This window comes from Anabrus simplex, chromosome 6, assembly GCF_040414725.1.
Source record: "Anabrus simplex isolate iqAnaSimp1 chromosome 6, ASM4041472v1, whole genome shotgun sequence".
In the NCBI taxonomy this organism is placed as follows: domain Eukaryota; kingdom Metazoa; phylum Arthropoda; class Insecta; order Orthoptera; family Tettigoniidae; genus Anabrus; species Anabrus simplex.
The window spans coordinates 182,758,841-182,778,964 of NC_090270.1; positions in this window are offsets into that span (position 1 = coordinate 182,758,841).

The window sequence follows — 20,124 nt, forward strand, 5'->3', positions numbered from 1 at the left end:
GACTAGAACGAGCTAAAACAGCTCGGAGCTGGATCCGTGCGTAGACAAAGGGAAGCGAAAGGACAGAAAAGCATGAACCCGTAACCCCCATGAATAAAAGAATGGATCAAGGAAACTGGGGTTTATTATAAACACACATAATATTAGAATGAAAACAGAAATATGAGGCTGCATTAAAAGTTACTTACATGACTGTAGAAAATTGAAACATCAAGTAGTATCCCGTTCAATGACATAGTAAGTTTCGTGTAACACGCCGACAGTACACACGATCGCACTACACACCTACGTATGACTACATAGAATTTACAAATTCGTTTGAGAAAAATAATGTGACGTGAAACACATCATCGAGGAAATCAGAAAATGGAACCACTAAAGGAATAATACAGTCGCGGTAATACGGGCCGCGCACATATCACAGTTTGCATCCGCGCTCCAAGCGAGCGTCCATTCGATGCCAGCGCGTCCCAACAAAAGCAAAGCACAGCCTCCCAAAAGGAGCAGAAGCGAAGGAGAAGATGATGTTGCCACAGTTACAAAAACAAAAACTAATCGCCGACAATGGACCAAATAACGGCCTAGAAATATAAAATAGCACACTACACATGGCCCAAATCGGCCAACAAAAACGAAAAGTAAAATAAAATAAAGAAAAATTAAAACTGAAATTACGAGATACGGAGAGTACTATAGACCGTACACAAGCAGACAGCACAGGCTCGCGCGCACACACACACACACACACGTATAAACAAGAAGAGAGACCCAATAAAAAATCGACCCAGATCAGGCCGGAGTGTAAAGGCACGCGACGTATAGGCTACTATCGCACAGGATAGCGAAGGTTATCATGGGCTCACGAGCATGGTTCGAACACCGCAGATACAATGCCAGACCGCCGCAAAATATAGGCAAGGCTGATCCAAATATAATCGTTGCAATCACAACACTCGTCGACCCGCTACACGGGACATCCAAATTGCCTCACGTGGACAAACATGGATTAAACCCCGTGGCGTCAAATCACACAATACACCAATGCTCAGCCATGATTTCAAATGATGAGTAAACAAAAATGCATGGTCTCAAAACCCACAAACACACACACAGGCCCAAACAGATAGGTAAATACCACTCTCCGTTCCCACGCGTGTGCACACAAAGAAAGAAAAAATTAAAACACACACATACAATGAAGTAATTAAGAGCCTGCAAAGACAGGTGATAAAAGACTACCGAAATACAATCACTTAGAACAGTTTTTGTAACTGGCATGAAAATGAAATAAAATGAATGAATACCTGGGAGCAGCAATCAGGAGTCTCGAAATATATACCTCAATCAAAATAATAACTTCAAGCAGAGAACCGAGCCTTGAAACAAGTAAATCCACGATAATAGCAATTCGCAGATCAAGAAGCACATATTAAATTCCAGTCTGCTTATCACGTTTGATCCGACCATTGTTGGCATCGCGAGCAGACTAACTTAACACTCGGAGAGCGAGAGACAGACTGTGTCAAAGAGACTGTGTATAAACACAAATGGCAAGAGCGCCATCTTCAATGAGAAACTAAGTTTCACGTCACATTCGGGTAATGTTATCGCTAATGGCGACAACGACAGTCAAGGAGAACTAAGAATAAAGGAAGTGCACCACCAAGGCAGGCTTGGTTCGGCACAACTTTTGCGACAAATTCTGGGGTCGTAACACTTTTAGGCCGTCCACTACGTGGATCATCATTCAAGCTCTGCCGACCAAATTTAAACTCGCTGGTCCACTTGGCAACAGTTGAAAATGAAGGAGCAGAGTCCCCCAGTGTGTTCTGAAAGTCAGCATGAATTTCCTTTGCTTTCATACATCTCTTTACAAAGTATTTAATCACTGCTCGAATCTCAGTTTTTTCCAGTGTCACAAATCACTACGCGGGAACAACAACAAAGAATCGTCACTACCACACTCCTGCAGCTAGAGCACTGACGCGCCAAAGGATGTGTGATTATTGCGCGGGAACCTCGTTGCTCTAGCACTGACATCTAGCGATGATTCCGAGAACTTTTCAAACCGTCCTCGTAAATGACAGTATTGTCCCAGCATTTGCTTGGTGTAAAAATGAGGAATCAAGAGAAAAGAGGATAGAGAAAGCTGAGGTACAAAATCATTTCCAGAATGCAAGTTTACAGATACATGACCCGTACCACGTAGCTAATTTTCCCGGATTTTTGGAATTAATATTAATTAATCCTATTCGAACTTTGGTATCTGCAAAACAATACGAGTTATTAATACAGTACTTAAAATATGTGCGCAATAAAACACACGCTTAGAGAGGAATTACATGTTATATTAATTGATGTAAGGACCAATCTAGGTCTGACCTCTTGGCTGAATGTTCGGCGTTGAGGCCTTCAGAGGGTCCCGGGTTCGATTCCCTGCCGGATCGGGGATTTTAATCGCTTCTGATTAATTCTTCTGGCTAGGAGCGTAGGTGTTTGAGTTTTTCCCAACACTCTTATCTTCATATTGAGACAGCATACCACGCTACCAACCACCACAGAAATATGCAATAGTGTTTATATCCCTCCACATAGGTTTGGCGTCTGGAAGGGCATCCGGCAATACAACAGGGCCAAAACCACAGGTGTGGGAAGCGTGGTAGAAGAAAAAGGACCAATGTAGGATTAATGTCAGAATGAAAAAAGTTACTTCATAACAGTGTTTCTATAGTAACAGTTGTAACAAGCTACACGAAGATTGTGAACGAATGAACATTGATTTCAAGGCCTTCTCTGACAAAAACCGACACAACTCTAGCGGATCTCTTCTTTCAGTCATTCTGCCATTTCAAATGAACTGATCGCAATATACGGTCGAGTTCCCTCTGTCCACAACCGTGGTGTGACCCTGGATAGCTCTGCAGAGCACAGAGCTTCTGTAATAGTAGCTGCTACCACTACAAACCAAAGTCTAGTCTAGCTATATATGAGCAAACTAATAACCAGAACTCTATCTCACTTGCCCCGCCTTCTTCTCTCCTGGCATAAGCATTCACTTTTGCAACAGACAAGTTCACTCGGGTGTTCACTGACTATGCGATCACCCAACATGAATCTGATACGGCTGCCATCTAGTATATCTAACAAGACCACAGGTAAGTGAATAAGGAGAAGTGAGTAAGGTAAGTTTTATGACAGGGTTGGCATACCTTTACCGAGTAACGTGCCAATTAAGGTCTTGTTTTTCATCACTTTTTACTCTCTAGAGTGTCATCCGTTAATTTCCTTTAAAATCATCATGAAACCCCTCATTTGACTTTATTTAGGTATTAGATTGCATTACATGATTTTATTTTGAAAATCACTGAAAATTACATTTTTGAAAACAGGCTAATTTTAAGAATATGGAATATTTTTGCTCTAGCCTAATGAAAATCAAAATCCACAACCTCTTTCCAGTCATTTGACCAGGTCACGAATGGAATGAATGAAGCTCCCATCTAGCGGCGAGGATAGAAATTGTGCTGGCTGCCGAAGCCTGTCGCACTCCTCTGGGGCAATGATTAATGAATGACAGGTGGAATGAAATGATATTGGAGAGTGTTGCTGGAATGAAAGATGACAGGGAAAACCGGAGTACCCGGAGAAAAACCTGCCCCGCCTCCGCGTTGTCCAGCACAAATCTCACGTGGAGTGGCCGGGATTTGAACCACGGAACTCAGCGGTGAGAGGCCGGCGCGCTGCCGCCTGAGCCATGGAGCCTCCTATAACCTAATAACATTTGTAAAAATATGACTATAGAATTGATTGGGACATACTTCTTTATTAAAGCGCAATACACTGACTTAGCAAATGTCATGGGATAGTCACCTAATAGCGTGTGGGGCCTCCTCTGGCCCTGCGAACTGCAGTGAGACGCCGTGGAAGTGAGTCGACAAGTCCCTGGTAGTCCTCTGGACGCAGCTTACACCAAATCGTTTGCAGAGCGGCCGCCAATGCTGGTCTGTTCGTGGGTGCACGATCCATGGCACGGAGCCTGCGTTCCAGGACATCCCAGATATGCTCGATAGGGTTCATATCGGGCTCCTGGATGGCCATGGCAGTCGTTGGACCTCCGCTGCATGTTCCTGGAACCATTCCCGGGTGACGTGGGAGCGATGTGGCGGCGCGTTATCATCTTGAAATACCGCAGAACCGTCTGGGCGCTGGAAGGCCAAAAATGGGTGGAGATGGTCTCCGAGCAGCTCAATATACCGCGTACCATTCAAAGTCTCTTCCAGAACAACTAGGAGGCCCATTCCATACGAGAAAAATGCACCCCAGACCATGACAGAGACACCAGCGCCCTGGACCACACCTTCGTAGCAGGCGGGATCCATCGCTTCATGTGGTCTGCGCCATACACGGTGCCTCCCATCGGTATGGCGAAGTTGAAATCGTGATTCGTCCGACCATATCATGTTACGCCATTGTTCCAGTGTCCATCCCTGGTGACTGGCGACAAATGTGCGTCGTTGTGCCCGATGACGTTGAGTTAACAGTGGCACCCGTGTGCGGCGCCGGCTCCCATACCCCATAGAACCCATGTTCCTACGGATTGTCCACTGGAAGACGTGTCTAACACGGCCTGTGTTGAATTGAGCCGTGGTTTGTTGCACGGTTGCTCGTCTGTCACTATTGACAATCCGTCTCAGATGTCGCCGGTCACGGTCATCGAGGGTGGCTGGACGGCCGGTCGTTCGTCTGTTGTGGACGGTGACACCCGCATTCAACCATTCATGATACACCCTGGACACGGTTGATCGTGTGAAGCCGAATTCTCGCACCACTACCGAAATCGCACTTCCCATCCGTCGGGCACCGACCACCATACCCCGTTCGAACGGTGTCAGCTCACGACGACGTTCCATGTTACACCTCATGAACAGCCACTGCTCACAAAGTCTCCTATACATCTGCCTCTGGCACAGGGGGCGGGTGGTGCGCAGACAACACACCTGCGCATCAGTGCTCCGCTATCCCATGACATTTGCTCACTCAGTGTACTTAAATATGCTATGTTGCTAGATTTTCGACTTATTTTTTACATCTTAAAAACATTAAAATATGTTAGTATCTTGTCTGCCATGCCATACAAGTCGTGCTCACGTGTCATCTAGTGGCACGCGTGTCGTAAGTTCGCCATCCCTATTTCATGAGCATACATACATACATACATACATACATACATACATACATACATACATACATACATACATACATACAAGACGTCCATAGCATGCGGTCACACAGTTGTCGGATTGATGTATTTAGGCGACAAAGCGCTATAAATTCTCGTGACCTAAAAAAATGTTGATAGAAACTTTGGTTCTGTAAGTTTATGATGATGCTAAAGTAATTTCTGGGGTTACATTAAATCTGGGGGTTGAGATAAAGGGTTGCAGTGAAAGTAATAAAACAGTAAAGGAGCAAAGCCGTAGATAGGACCAAGCAAGCACATTTCGTGGAACTTTCTACTCAGCTGCAGTCCGCTGCAGTGGAATAATTATGAAACATATACACAAATGTGTCATGAACACATTACGCTACGGCTCAAAGCAGAATACCGTAGAACCTTTATTACTCAACATCAACCAGCGATTGATGTAACAAAAGGAAGTTTGTAAATATAAGATCGTCCCATCCATCACAATTTATTAACATTGTATTGGTTCATTAGACTCTGTGTAAAACAGCCAAAGTGATTTACTTTCAATTGAAATGAAATAGCGTATGGCTTTCAGTGCCGGCAGAGTCCGAGGGCATGTTCGACTCAATTTGACTCCCGTAGGTGACCTGCGGGTCGTGATTAGGATGACATGATGGTGAAAAAAACATTTAAACCCAGCTCCTATGCCAGATAAATTATCCAATGAGGTTAAAATTTCGGACCCTGCCTGGAATCGAACCCGGGACCCCTGTGACCAAAGGCCAGCACGTAAAGGAACTATGAGCTGGCTCCACAAGACTGGCTCTTACCCAGAGGCCAGGGGTTCCAATCCCAACTAAATCAGAGCATTTTAGCTGGATCTCAGTGTTAGTTCGGAGTCCATTCAGCCTACGTGATGACATCTGAGGAGTTAAGTGACGGTTAGGTAGCATCACCGGTCTAGATAGGTAAGAATAATGGTCGAGAGGATTCGTCACGTCACATCGTAATCTGCAGGCCTCCGGGCTGGGCAGCGGTCACCTGGTAAGCTTAGGTCCGTAAGGGCTGTAGTGCCATAGGTTTTGGTTTGTTTTGAAAGGAGCAATTAATACCGATGTTTAAAAGGAGATTAAAAGGAAACAATAGTGAAACAATTTAGAGTTAAGGGCGCCATATCATTCACAATCCTAACTAATCATGACGATAATTTGACTTCATTTCTCAACTCTCTCAGTGAAAATCACGGTGAATATCATCGAACAGCGTGCACCACCGGGATACATATTCTCCCCAGTATGACGCTACTATAAATTTATCCTACAGGGGATGTCGCAAGTGACGACATTGTTCTTCGAAACAAAATTTAACAATGCTTAAGTACGTTCTCGGAGACACTTCTGAAATTTCCTGACAGCTAGCACTAATTTCGTCCTTTATTAATGGTATAGGGCCTAAATCTATAGTTAGGATTTTTTTTAACAATTTCCTTCACGTCGCACCGACACAGAGAGGTGTTATGGCAACGATTCTCAGTAAAGGGCTAGGGGTTGAAAGGAAGCGACTGTGGCCTTGTACAGCCCCAACATTTGCCTGGTGTGAAACTCGGAAATAATGGAAAAAGTTGGTTGGAATTTCAGTGCTAATGTTTAGATTTCACGTTTTGCGATTGGAAATGTTCCCTTCAGGACAGATCAGCAAAATCATGTTTGAAAGACACTTTACTTAGAGTGATACTTTGTGTCGTCCATCACCTAACTAATGTTCTGTCAGAATACTGGTTCGAATAAGAAGAAGAAGAATTGTCTTCTTCTGCCACTTTTCCCACATCCTGGTGTAGATGAAGTTGTGAACTGTGTTGTACATGTGGACTTATCCTCGTTTTATGGACGGATGCCCCTCCTGACGCCAATCCCATGTGGAAGGACTACTATGTGTTTCTGTAGTCGCGTTGTGTTGCTAAAATAATAATGAGTGTTTGCCAGTATATATTTTCTGAGTCAGGAATATAATTTGCGCTTATATCTATGTTTCTATATCTACACCTGATGGAGAATGCTGAGCCGAAAAGGTAGGAGGAGGATGTGGAAAGTAGGAAAATGAAAAGACACTATTATTTCGAAATTCAGGAAAGATTAATGTCGAGAGATAAACAGGACAGACTCAGAAGGTCAAAGTGAAAGCTAAAGTAAGTACTAACAACAGCAGACTCAGGCTGGATTCTCGGGATACTGAAAAAACGCAAGTATAAGAGTTGTTCAGCTGGTACAGTGATTGCTGTCTAGAGATATGTATAGGGTATATACATATATATATATATATAATTTGCTTTAGGCCACACCGACACAGAGGTATGGCGTATGGCTTTTAGTGCCGGGAGTGTCCGAGGACAAGTTCGGCTCGCCAGATGCAGGTCTTTTGATTTGACACCCGTAGGCGATCTGCGCGTCATGATGAGGATGAAATGATGATGAAGACGACACATACACCCAGCCAGCGAAATTAACCAATTAAGGTTAAAATTCCCGACCCTGCCGGGAATCGAACCCGGGACCCCTGTAGCCAGAGGCCAGCACGCTAACCATTTAGCCATGGAGACGGACACCGACACAGATAGGTCTTATGACGACGATGGGATAGGAAAGAGCTAGAAGTGGGAAGGAAGCGACCGTGACCTTAATTAAGGTACAACCCCAGCATTTGCCTGGTGTGAATATAGTATATTTACAACGTTACTGAACAATCGTGGAAGGAAAACATTAACAATAATTGTTATCTCTTGGGCTTTTCGCCGGAACTGAACAACTGTATGATCAGTTTCCACAGATTCATTCACTGCAAACTCGTTGTCACTATTGTCATAAAAGCCACACTACCAAGCAAGTGGTATGGGCCATGTAGCTATCAGCTTGCGTTTAGGAAATGGTGGGTTCGAACCCCACTGTCGACAGTCCTGAAGATGATTTTCCGTTGTTTCCCATTTTCGTGCCAGGCAAACGCTGCGGCTGTACCTTAGTGAAGGCCACGGCCGCTTCCTTCTCATTCCTAGGTCTCTCTTATCTTATCGTCGCCATGTCGGTGCGACGTAAAGCAAAAAAAAAAAAAAAAAAAAAAAAAAAAAAAAAAAAAAAAAAAAGCGACAATACCTAAAATATCATTCTAGCATGCTTTCATTATCCTGGGTAGATACATGTGGAAAGGCAGAAGACAGCTGTCAACGTTGAACAAAAGGCATAGAATTATCGTAAGAATATTGTAAAGTGATGAATCGAGTCGACTATCGTTTTCACCAGACACTGCCCAGCTTCGTGGCTAAATGATTAGCATGATGGGCTTTGGACAAGGGGTTCCAGGTTTGAAGCCCGGCCAGGTCGGGGATTTTAATCTTCATTATTTAATGCCTCTAAATCAAGGACTGAGTGTTTATGCCATCGTAAATATTAGATTTCATCGTAGGTACGGCCCCCATTCTCACCGACGCGCAGGTCACCCATGGGCGTAAACTTCAAAGAACTGCACCAGCCCTCTCCGGAGGCCATATACCATTATTATTATTATTATTATTATTATTATTATTTAGGTACTGTCAGATGACACCACCTCGTGCTGAGCAGCGTCTGACTAAACTCGGGACTGGGACATTTGAAATCCGAGTTAACTCGTGGTTGAGTCGAAGGAAAATGTGTTGTGTTCCTTGTTAACTCGGGCGGGGGTGGAAGAGGTCAACAGACCAAAGATGTGTCTGTCGCAAGGGAGGAGATCTTCGCTGTAAGGCGGGCGAACCATAAGAAACTCAGCAAGAACGGCGCCGACTGTCCATTGTTGCGTTAACGTGCACAACCAAAGTTCGTGACAGTTTTCCCTGTCAACGCACCTTCTTTGCGCAATAATTGAAACCGAGCAAGTTAGCCGTGCGATTAGGTTCGCGCAGCTGCAAGCTTGCATTCGGGAGATAGTGGTTCGAACTGCACTATCAGCAGCCCAGAAGATGGTTTTCCGCACTTTCCCATTTTCACACCAGCCAAATATATTAGTTGAGGCCGCGGCCGCTTCTTTCCCATCCCACCATCACCGTAAGACTTATCTAAGTCGGCGCGACGTAAATTGTAAAAAAATATATACAATAATTGAATCATGTTACGTTGTACTCGTATGGATATAAATATTCAACATGAATATTGTTTCAACTTGTTCGTCTACTTCCCTGACACGTGTCCCAGGCTGATCACGTTCTGAATTGTTACTACAAACACCAAACCATGCAGTGCTGTTACCTCTCGACTGCCTTATCAGTTATTTGCAGTGTTAACAGCCCTGACTGTTTTTCAATCAAACAACGCTCATAATTCTAACTCCTCTTTTGATTTTAGGAGAATGGGTGAACACGCCAAGTAGTGCATTTGCTTGTAATCTTGATCTAACTTGTTCGCACTCAGTTGGCAGTAATTCAAGAGGTCCGTATGACATAGCAGAGAGAAGTTAGTCTTGTCCTAGAGTTTTAACTCACGGGAAGTTAATGAAACTCTCCCGGCAAGGTAAATTAGTTCACGCTGCTGAATTTATTACTCAGCATATTCTAGGGCACCGCAATACAGCATACACTTATAAAAGCTTCTAAAACGACCATCTAGTGGAATATCTCAGAGGATATTGTCTCCGAGAGCAATATTATCAATTAAAGAACTGAATGTAAACCAAGGGAAATAAAAAAAGGTCGATTATATGGATGAATTTTCCAAGTCACTGCTCGATTCTTATACAGTAATATGGTGCAAAAAAAATATAAGGGACAAGACAAGTATAGTCGCTCAGTGAAATCTTGAGTTGAAGCCCTGCCAAGATAGACAATATAGCATCTTCGGCTTGCACGGCCGGCGCCTCATTAAGTACAGTTCCGAACTTTTAGATTGTGGTCGAATTAAGGGCACAAGTCTGTGAAGACCTCAAGAAAGTAGTATAAATCACTATATTTGCCATCATAATTTGGAAAGAAATACTTAATTCAGGTGAACAAAAAATATCATATACAATGAATGAACATAGTAGATTTTTATTAGATACTGGTTAAGCTTAATGGGTTCATTCTTATGACAGTTTGTTTCTTGCGATGTTTTTTAAAGCTGCAAATCCACTCCAAGCTGTTAGAGTGGTAAACTCGAAAACTACTCATATGACATTAATGATATTTTTACAGCTACGATGTACAGCATGTAGGTAGGTAGATAGTAGACTACAATCATGATATTTCGTAAAATAGGTCTTTTGAAAAGAAAAGTACAAATATTCATATTTTCAAAAAATTATCGAAAATATTATTGCCCTTATTTTCATAAATAAAGAGCTTCATTCATGATTATACTCCATTTAAAAAAATAATTTCTCACTAAAACAGTGTGGCGAATTTCATTTGTCTGTGATTAATGGTTACAGAGATAGGAAAATGAATATTCTAAAGGAACACACTTTCACAGGAAAGCAATACAAAGTAAAAAATATAATTCCAGTATCTCATTAACTATTAATGATAGACCAATTTTATTTGGCAAAATGTTTTGGTGTAATTGTCTTAATAGTGAACTACAATTATGAACGTTGCTCTTTATTTATGAAAAATAGATCATAAAATATTGAATATAATTTGGGAAAATTTGAATAGTAATATTTGAATTTTTCTACAAAAAGCTATTTTACCAAAGATCATAATTGTACTCTATTTTATACTTACATGATGTGGGTAGTAGGTGTAAAAATATCATTCATGTCACATGAGCTTCGAGGGAATTTTCAGTCATGGAAAACAATGCAAAGAATAACTTGCCTTAAAAAATGTACCGTGAAGTATAACCAGTAACTAATAAGCTATTAACAATCTATAATGTTCATTCATTGCACATAATAAGTTTTGTCTATCTAGAATACGTATTTCTGTACAAATTATGATAGCAGAAATAGTGATTTTCCACTACTTACTGTAGTCTTCACAGACATGTGCCCTAAGTAAGCTCTCAAGTTACACCGGAAGCTGCATCTGGCATTTCCAAGGATCATCTATAAACACTATTCGATCACACCCTACAATTCCGAATTGTTTTTCTATATTCATAGAGTTTAGGTGGTTTGGTTATCTCGCGAGATTTTGTCAGATGTTGAACATCACACTCCTGAATTTGCAATGTTATGTCGCTCAAAAAAGGAATAGGTGCATGGTATTGCACCAAGCTCCTCGCAGGCACACTTTTCGCAAAAATAATTGAGTCTAAAGACATAATGTGTGTTGTGGGTATTCACAGGTTTTCTATCTAGGCGTACATGGGAAATGAAATATATTTTGATAATACTGTAATTCAATTTATGTCTGATAAAAATGTTAAATGTGAGGAAAATATAATACCATGCACTCAATCATTTTTTGAGACTCTAATGCTAGGTGTAAAAGGCAGTGTGGTTACATTAAAAAAGTACTGTTATCTCGAAAGATACTGTTAACTTGGGAAAGTACTGCAAGGTCGATCATGTGCACCTTGGTAACATTACTGAAAGTGAGAACAGATTTCCAGTATCCTTAACGTTTTACTAGCTTATGAGGAGAACATCTTAGTTGTCTCATTCCGTATAAGATTTTTTATGAAGCCTAATCTATTCCCTGCATTAGATTGTCTGATTTAAATGCTGATATTAGGATTAAACAACGTGCACCCAAGTATGTATGTAACTGTAGACATCAGTTCAGCTGTGAGTCGAAGTGGGTCCAAACCCCACCCTCGTTCAGTTTCAGTGTGGTTTCCCACTTTAATATGGCACGTAAAGTACAGGTCATGGCCACTACTTTTCCCAATTTAGCATCCGTTTCTGACCGATACATTCATGATAACTAGGGGGAGTTATAACTTACATCATACAAGGAGTCTTCTTTGATCATATTAATTCCAAACTTTTAATAACTCAGAATTTTAAACTCTTATACATCTCAATCTATAGATATATTTTAAGATATTCTATTTACAATTTTCGTGTGCACTGTATACTTATTAACACTTTCCTAAAGTAATAATTATTTTCTTCAAGTGGGAGTACCGTGTACTCAGTGTGTTACTTTTAATGGTTATGCATATTGTATTCCATCTAAATCATTTAACATATTATAGTGACAATGTTGGCTGAGGTTGCGGGGAGTCTGTGAAAGCCTGCAATGCCAGCGAAAGGCCACAATGACGACGTGGTGGCGACAATGTGTGTGTGTGATTCAACAGCAAGCAAATCAATACCGTCGGTGAATTATTGAGACTCGAGATAAAGAAACTCCTTAGAAGAAGCTGAAATCTGAATAACTAACCCAGAATGATCTGGAGGTGGAAACTACAAGATTTTCCTGTGGACCTGCATAAAGAGGGGAGCCACGAAAGCTAATCAGTCTCCAGTAAGTTGGTCTTCAGTGAGTCAGTCGCGAGTGAACGCAAGCAATTAGGAGATGGTCGCGAGTCTATGATGAGTCATTCTCAAGGAGTGAGCGAATCCGACAGCTATGCGGAGTTTAACGAGGCTTGTTAGTTGTGAAGTGAACTGTTCTGTAACGGCACTCCACTTTGAGAAGCAGTGTACTGGAGGACAGGAGTTCGACGCGCCACAGGGATGTGCGTTTAATTACAATCGTTAGCAAAAACCATCCAGTGGGAAACTCAAAAGCAAGTGAACTTGTAAATAACTGTAAACATCAGTTCAGTAAAGTTAGTGGATAGTAAATCAGGCTACCTCTCAGTGTAGGAATTTCACTTGTTGTAGACAACATTATTGCGTTATTCAAACTGTTATTCGCAATTCCATTGTTGTTATTTTTAATTTTTGAGACAATGTAGTTAATACGTCCTGGTACCGAGGCTTGAAATTGCAAGAGGGAAAGAGGAAACTGCTTAGCGAAAACCTCAGAGAACTCAAGTAGTGAAGAGAAGAGGAGATGTAAATGCTGTCCTAAAATCAAGGGCACGAAAATAAATCAGCAGCGTGAAACCTACAAAAAGTTAAGTCTTCGCAAAGAATATTCGAAAGAAAATGTGCTTTGTAAAGCGTATTACTCAAATCATATGGACTCAGTCCACAATGACTCAGAGTAATGATTAATAAACTGATAAAACCATCTTTGAAAGTAGGTGATGGTTATGATTGTTAATATCTGCAGCAAGCACCAGGTACGGTACATTTAGGTCATAGGCTGTTTTGAAGCAGAACCTTAAGCCAACACTTTTGAATGAATTTAAATATTCAAGCTCTTTGGGCTCTTCCAATCAATTACCAGCGTTTCGCCCCAGTATGGCAGCCGGATCGTCAGTTGGAATGCTATTGATAATAATGGTGAAATGTTACGTAATGCAATACGTGTAAAATATGAAGAAATTGATAAATTACTCCAAAAATAACAGAAAAGCAATAAGAATACGGATGGGGTCAAAAGAGACCCATATATGCAGAACATACAGTAATTTTACGAGGAATAGGCAGACTTTACACGTACTAAGTACACTGGATTGTTGACAACGCTGTTCTAAGACTCGTTCATGAAGCAGTAACAACAATAAACAACTTGGAAGGAAGATAATACATAAGGGAATCTCGAAAAATTTGAATATCATAACTGTACCTGGCGCGTGCTGCAGATACTAACTTAACCTTGAGAACCGCCATTTTGACCTACCTGCAGGTCATAAACAAAATAAATGACTCGTAATAGCGAAATGGACTGCGATAACGACTGCGAAGTCGTTAAAGTGTTAGAGGTAGAGTCGTTACAGTTGACAAGATGGATGCTATGATCTCTTCAGCAATGCAAGTACCTTCATCCCATTAAATAAATCTTAGTTCTTCTGAAAGGGAACAACGGTAGCACGCAATATCCTGTGTAAGAAAAGCAGCACTATTAACCTCTACCGCAGCAGTAACATTGCTTCAATAATAATAATAATAATAATAATAATAATAATAATAATAATAATAATAATAATAATAATAATATGAAAGAGATGAAAATGTAACTGTCCTCGGGAATCATACCTAAGTACGCTCTGTGACCAGAAGCAATAAAACCTGCGATAGGACGACCAGAATAGCGCACTTAGCTCTTTGAAATTGAATGAGTCGTCTACTAAGGAAACTTTTGTTTGCTATTGATGTCTTGATTTCTATTTCGGTTTCCCAATATTGTTTTAAGTGTTTCTTTTCAGCTTTGAAATACATTCCTTAAATGTATATATATTCGATTTTTATTTTTATACGGTTTTACATCTAATTACTTAAGAGGCTGATATTCACGTTGTTTGCCCTTTAACACAAAAACCTACCACCACGATTAAAACGGAATCCAGAGGCTTTCAACGTGAGAGCCTGTTTGAAGGCCACGGAGTACCTACCTGAGTCGCTTCATACTTGTGTCAGGTTCAACGCATTTGTACTTCTGGTCTGACCTCCTTTGGCCAATCCTTTCCTCTTCCGACCTGGACAGTATTATAGTGAGGACGCTTAGGGAGTCCTTCATTCTCACGCCCTTCGTGGTTCATCCCTTTCTTTTTCCGATACCCTCATCGGGACAGATCTCTTCATTTTTCTGTCTTGATTGTAATTATAATAGCATATGGCATTAGCTTCTGAATGTAGATCTTCTCAAATGGTGCCATATCGTTAGATTACCTACAGTTCTGACATTTGAGAAAGTTATTTCGAAAACGTTCCAAATCCAAACGTAAAACTTTTCAAGGGAGAGAAAAAACGCTCAGTGTTCAAGTTCAATTCAAAATTCGTTTCAGCACTTACGTTATATTTATATAATGCATTGATGTAAACAGTATTTCTGTTAAATCTTTTGTAGTTTTAGACGTATTCAAGAACAAAAGGCTGGATTTGGTCATTTTTGACACAAATACTATACACTTCCATCTGAAAGGTATAAATTTCACTGCAACTCATCAGAAAACTGACTGTATTTAAATACGCAGTGAACAAAATGACTCATTTACAGTAAAAATTCTTGGTGGACAAAGCGGAGCCAGAACAGGTTTTCTTCCCGGTAGGATTATTCAATTCATGAACTGGAAAAAAACCAAAGAAAAGCATTTCCGACAAAAGAGTAGCGTTACAAAAATATTTCAAAGTTTGGGCTGGGAAGACTTGGGAGAAAGGAGACGAGCTGCTAGACTAAGTGGTATGTTCCGAGCTGTCAGTGGAGAGATGGAGTGGCATGACATTAGTAGAAGAATGAGATTGAGTGGTGTCTTTAAAAGTACGAAAGATCACAATATAAGGACAAAATTGGAATTCAAGAGGACAAATTGGGGCAAATATTCGTTTATAGGAATGGGAGGTAGGGATTGGAAAATCTTACGAAGGGAGAAGTTCAATAAATTTTCAGTTTCTTTGAAATCATTTAAGAAGGCTGGGAAAACAACAGATAGCGAATCTGCCACCTGGACGACTGCCCTAAATGCAGATCAGTAGTGATTGATTGAACTCCGGTTTTCGTCATCTTCCATTCCAGCAACTCTCTCCAATATATCATATCATTTAATTTCATCTGTCAGTCATTAATCATTGCCAAAGAGGAGTGTGACAGGCTTCGGCAGCCGGCACAATATCTATCCTCGCCCTTAGATGGGGGATTCATTCATTCCATTCATCACCCGGTTGAATGACTGGAAATAGGCTGTGAATTTCCATTTTCATCATTATTATTATTATTATTATTATTATTATTATTATTATTATTATTATTATTATTATTATTATTATTTAGTAGTAGTATTGTTGTTGTTATTGTTGCATATCTAACCCTTCGATCCGTTTTCTACGGCATCGGGGATGGGGTGAGATGATATGACATGATATTACAGCCGGGTGCCCTTCCTGACGCCAATCGCGGTTGAGGAGCTAACGAATATAATATTTGGAAAGACGGTGGAAGGAATCGGCTGTGGCCTTTGAAAAGGAACTCTCCCGAAATTTACCTTGAAGTGAAAATGGGAAACCAAAGAAAACTCTTCTAAGGACAGTTGATGGTGGGGTTCGAACACTCTCGTCTCCAGAACGCATAACCATAGGGCGTTAACATTCGTGGCCACTTAGATCGGCTATTATTATTATTATTATTATTATTATTATTATTATTATTATTATTATTATTATTATTATTATTATTATTATTATTATTATTATTATTATTGTCACATCCTACTGCGGACGAATCACGCTTGCCATACGCTATTTATCACCTGGAAATTCCACGCTTGCGTCACTTACGGTCAGCCGTTATCAGAGAAGGAATATTGTCAGGTACATTAACTGTGGCAGCTGTTAGAATGATGTGAAATTAACTTCAGAGTAAACTGTGGAACATAAAACATAATAAATAACAATTACAGGTAGCCTATAATTTATTTTCATTACTTCTTAGAGGTGAGACAAAGTGGAGTTAGCCAACTCACGAGTATTCATACAGACCTACAGAGTGGAAGGAAACGGTACAATCATACTCCATGCGATTATTTCACATGATACATAGAACAAAGTACGTATAACGGTTTTCTTGTATAAAGCGCCATTAAGTCGGAAATCCATAATGCTTGTAGAATGTTTGCAGTAATCTTCCATGCTCATGCCTTGGAACATGTGGCAAATTACTGTACAAAGAGGAAAGTAAAAGTTATCTTAACCGAGCTCGATAGCTGCAGTCGCTTAAGTGCGGCCAGTATTCAGTATTCGGGAGATAGTGGGTTCGAACCACACTGTCGGCAGCCCTGAAGATGGTTTTCCGTGGTTTCCCATGTTCACACGAGGTAAGATAATTAAGGCCACGGCCGCTTCCTTCCCATTCCTATCCCCTTCCTGTCCCACCGTCGCCATTAGTCGGTGCGACGTAAAGCAGCTTGCAAAAAAGAAAATTATCTTATTCACGACTTCTCTCTCTATTTGTTGTAGACTAAATAATTGCATTTCGCCGGAAATTGAGCCTGAAATGCTGTTTGAAAATGAAAATGCATAGCCTGTATCCAGTTTCAACCGAGTCAGGAATGGATTGAATGAAGCCCCCATCTAGCCGCGAGGATAGGAACTGTGCCGGTAGCTGAAGCTTAGCGCACTCCTCTGGGGAAATGACTGAGAGATGAAGTGGTACTGGAGAATGTTGCTGGAGAAAAGTATGACAGAGAAAACCGGAGTACCCGTAGAAAAACCTGTCCCGCCTCCGCTTTGTCCAGCACAAATCTCAGATGGAGTGACCGGGATTTGAACCACGGAATCCAGCGGTGAGAGGCCGACGCGCTGCCGCCTGAGCCATGGAGGCTGTATAAATCGCCTAATTATATAATGTTATAAAGTATCATTTACAAAAGTTTATTCCACCTACTCAATACTGTACAATAATTGCAATGTCTATAAATACATTATGTTATCAAGGGACTAGTTTCGACCGTATGTGGGTCATCATCAGCCTAAGTAAGATACAGTTATGGATTTACCCATATCCTAAAACAAAATTACATTGTGGAAATGAAAATTAAAAGAGTGAACTGTGTATGTGATGCGATAATGTACATATAAAATGAGGGAGTGATGAACTGTTGATAGATAAAATAATGTTGCACTGACACTCAATAGAAGTATCTGGACTTTGCATTCAACCGACATTTTATACTTTTAATGTGCAATTTTAGAGTATTCACTAAACAAGGGCATATTTTAATCATAATTGTAAAAAAAATTGTGTGATACTATTCTTACAGTCTAAGTGTAATTGATGTAAAACCTGAAAATTTTATTTGTCATTGATCAGTACAACATTATTTTATCTATCAACAGTTCATCACTCCACCATTTTATATGTACATTATCGCATCACGTACTCAGTTCACTCTTTTAATTTTTATTTCCACAATATAATTTTGTTTTAGGACATAGGCAAATCCATAAGTGTATCTTAGGCTGATGATGACCCACATAGAGTTGAAACTAGGCCCTTGATAACATATTGTAATGTATTTATAGACATTGCAATTATTGTACAGTATTGAGTACGGTAGGTGGAATAAACTTTGTAAATTATATGTAGTCTTAATTCAATACGGAACCAATAATGAAATTCATAATCTTGGATAATGTTATAACGGCTACTGTAGTGTCGTATGTATGCATTGCTCCAGCTCAGGCAGTGCGGAAGCCAGCAGAGGGGCAGATCGGCTGGAGCGCCGCCGGAGAACTTGAAAGTGGGGAGAAAGATGGAAGTAGAGTCACATGTGGTGTATCTAACGAGTGGGACACACAGCCCATGGGACACTTCACGCTGCGGGAGTACTCAGATATATTTTATTATGTGGAAAAGTACGGCACAACACTAGAGACACAGCACGAATGCGCGGAGAACAATATCCACAACGAACGTTTCCACACAGAAGTAAGGCTTTAGCAGCCGTACAGAGAACAGTCGACAGGGGAACGCAATTCCCACTGCCAGACTCGCACTCCGTGCAGAGGAAAAAATATTACAACTTAAGGAAGAGGATCCCAGTGGGAGTAGTCGACAAATCGCAGTCTAGGTCCCTTTGCACCACCTCACGATCATTAAGCGAAGACTTGCCACGCTCATATTATTTGCTGCGTTTGCATGGAAGATCGAAAAGAGATTATAAACTACGGGTGGCATTCTATGAACATGTCCTTAGTCAACCCACGGATTTCGTGCAACGCGATTTATTCGCTGTTCAGATATTTGTTTTACGAGTTGGTGGGGGGAGGAGGTGCATCCTCAATATTTCCACAATACGCACGTGTGGTCGGAATTTTTGTTACAATGGCAGGCCACCTTTCCTACTTCCAGACATATCCCAGTTGAGGAGCTTTCATTATAATAGCAAATACCTTCCCTACTGCCAGTCAAAATTGAGTTATGCTGTTACCATTACAATGACAGGCCCTTTTTCCTATTGCAACTTATTGCCAGTCACAAGCGAATTCGTGAGTTTCGATTATAATAGCAGGCCACTTTGCATAATGCAAGTCACATTTTAAATGGGTAAACTTGTTCATAATGGCGGGCTCTCTTGCCTACTGCCAGACAGAATAGAGTTGGGGAGATTTGCACAAAATTGCAAGCTCCATTGCCTTCGGCTACTCAAACCGAGAAGAAAATTTTTCATTAAAATGGTAGGCCAGCCTTACTAATGCCAGATACACAGGAGTTGGAGAAGGACCACATTCCTAGTGCCAGTTAAAGTAGATGTGGGGAGAATTTATTACAACAGGAGACGTCCTCCTGCTGACAGTCGCTATCAATTTGTAAAGTACACAAACAGACAGAAACATCCTTTCTAGATTGCTGCAAATCGACTTCAATGAACATAGATCGATATACAAAGGTATATGCAGATATTCATTTACAGATTCACTGCTCCTAAACAGTGCATTATTTAAACAAATGGCTTGCATCATCAGACGCCCCTTTTATTGTTCTACATGTCTGGTTACTAAAACATTTTCCCGTACTGTATCTCTCATATTTAAAGGTTAGAATGAGTTAGAAAATTCGAATAGTGTGAAATATGGGTACATTTTTAACAATTTACATTATTTTTTCGCATACTTCTGTGCAAGCTAGAATCATGAAATTTGGCTTGCATACGGCAATCGGACATGTCAATGTGCGTGCCAAATGTGATGACTATCTTTACTACATCAATCAAACAATCAATCAATCAATCAATCAATCAATCAATCAATCAATCAATCAATCAATCAATCAATCAATCAATCAAAAACCAATCAATCAATCAATCACTACTAACCTGCATTTAGGGCAGTTGCCCAGGTGGCAGATTCCCTATCTTTTGTTTTCCTAGCCTTCTCTTAAATGGTTTCGAAGAAATTGGAATTTTATTGAACATCTCCCTTGGTAAGTTATTCCAATCCCA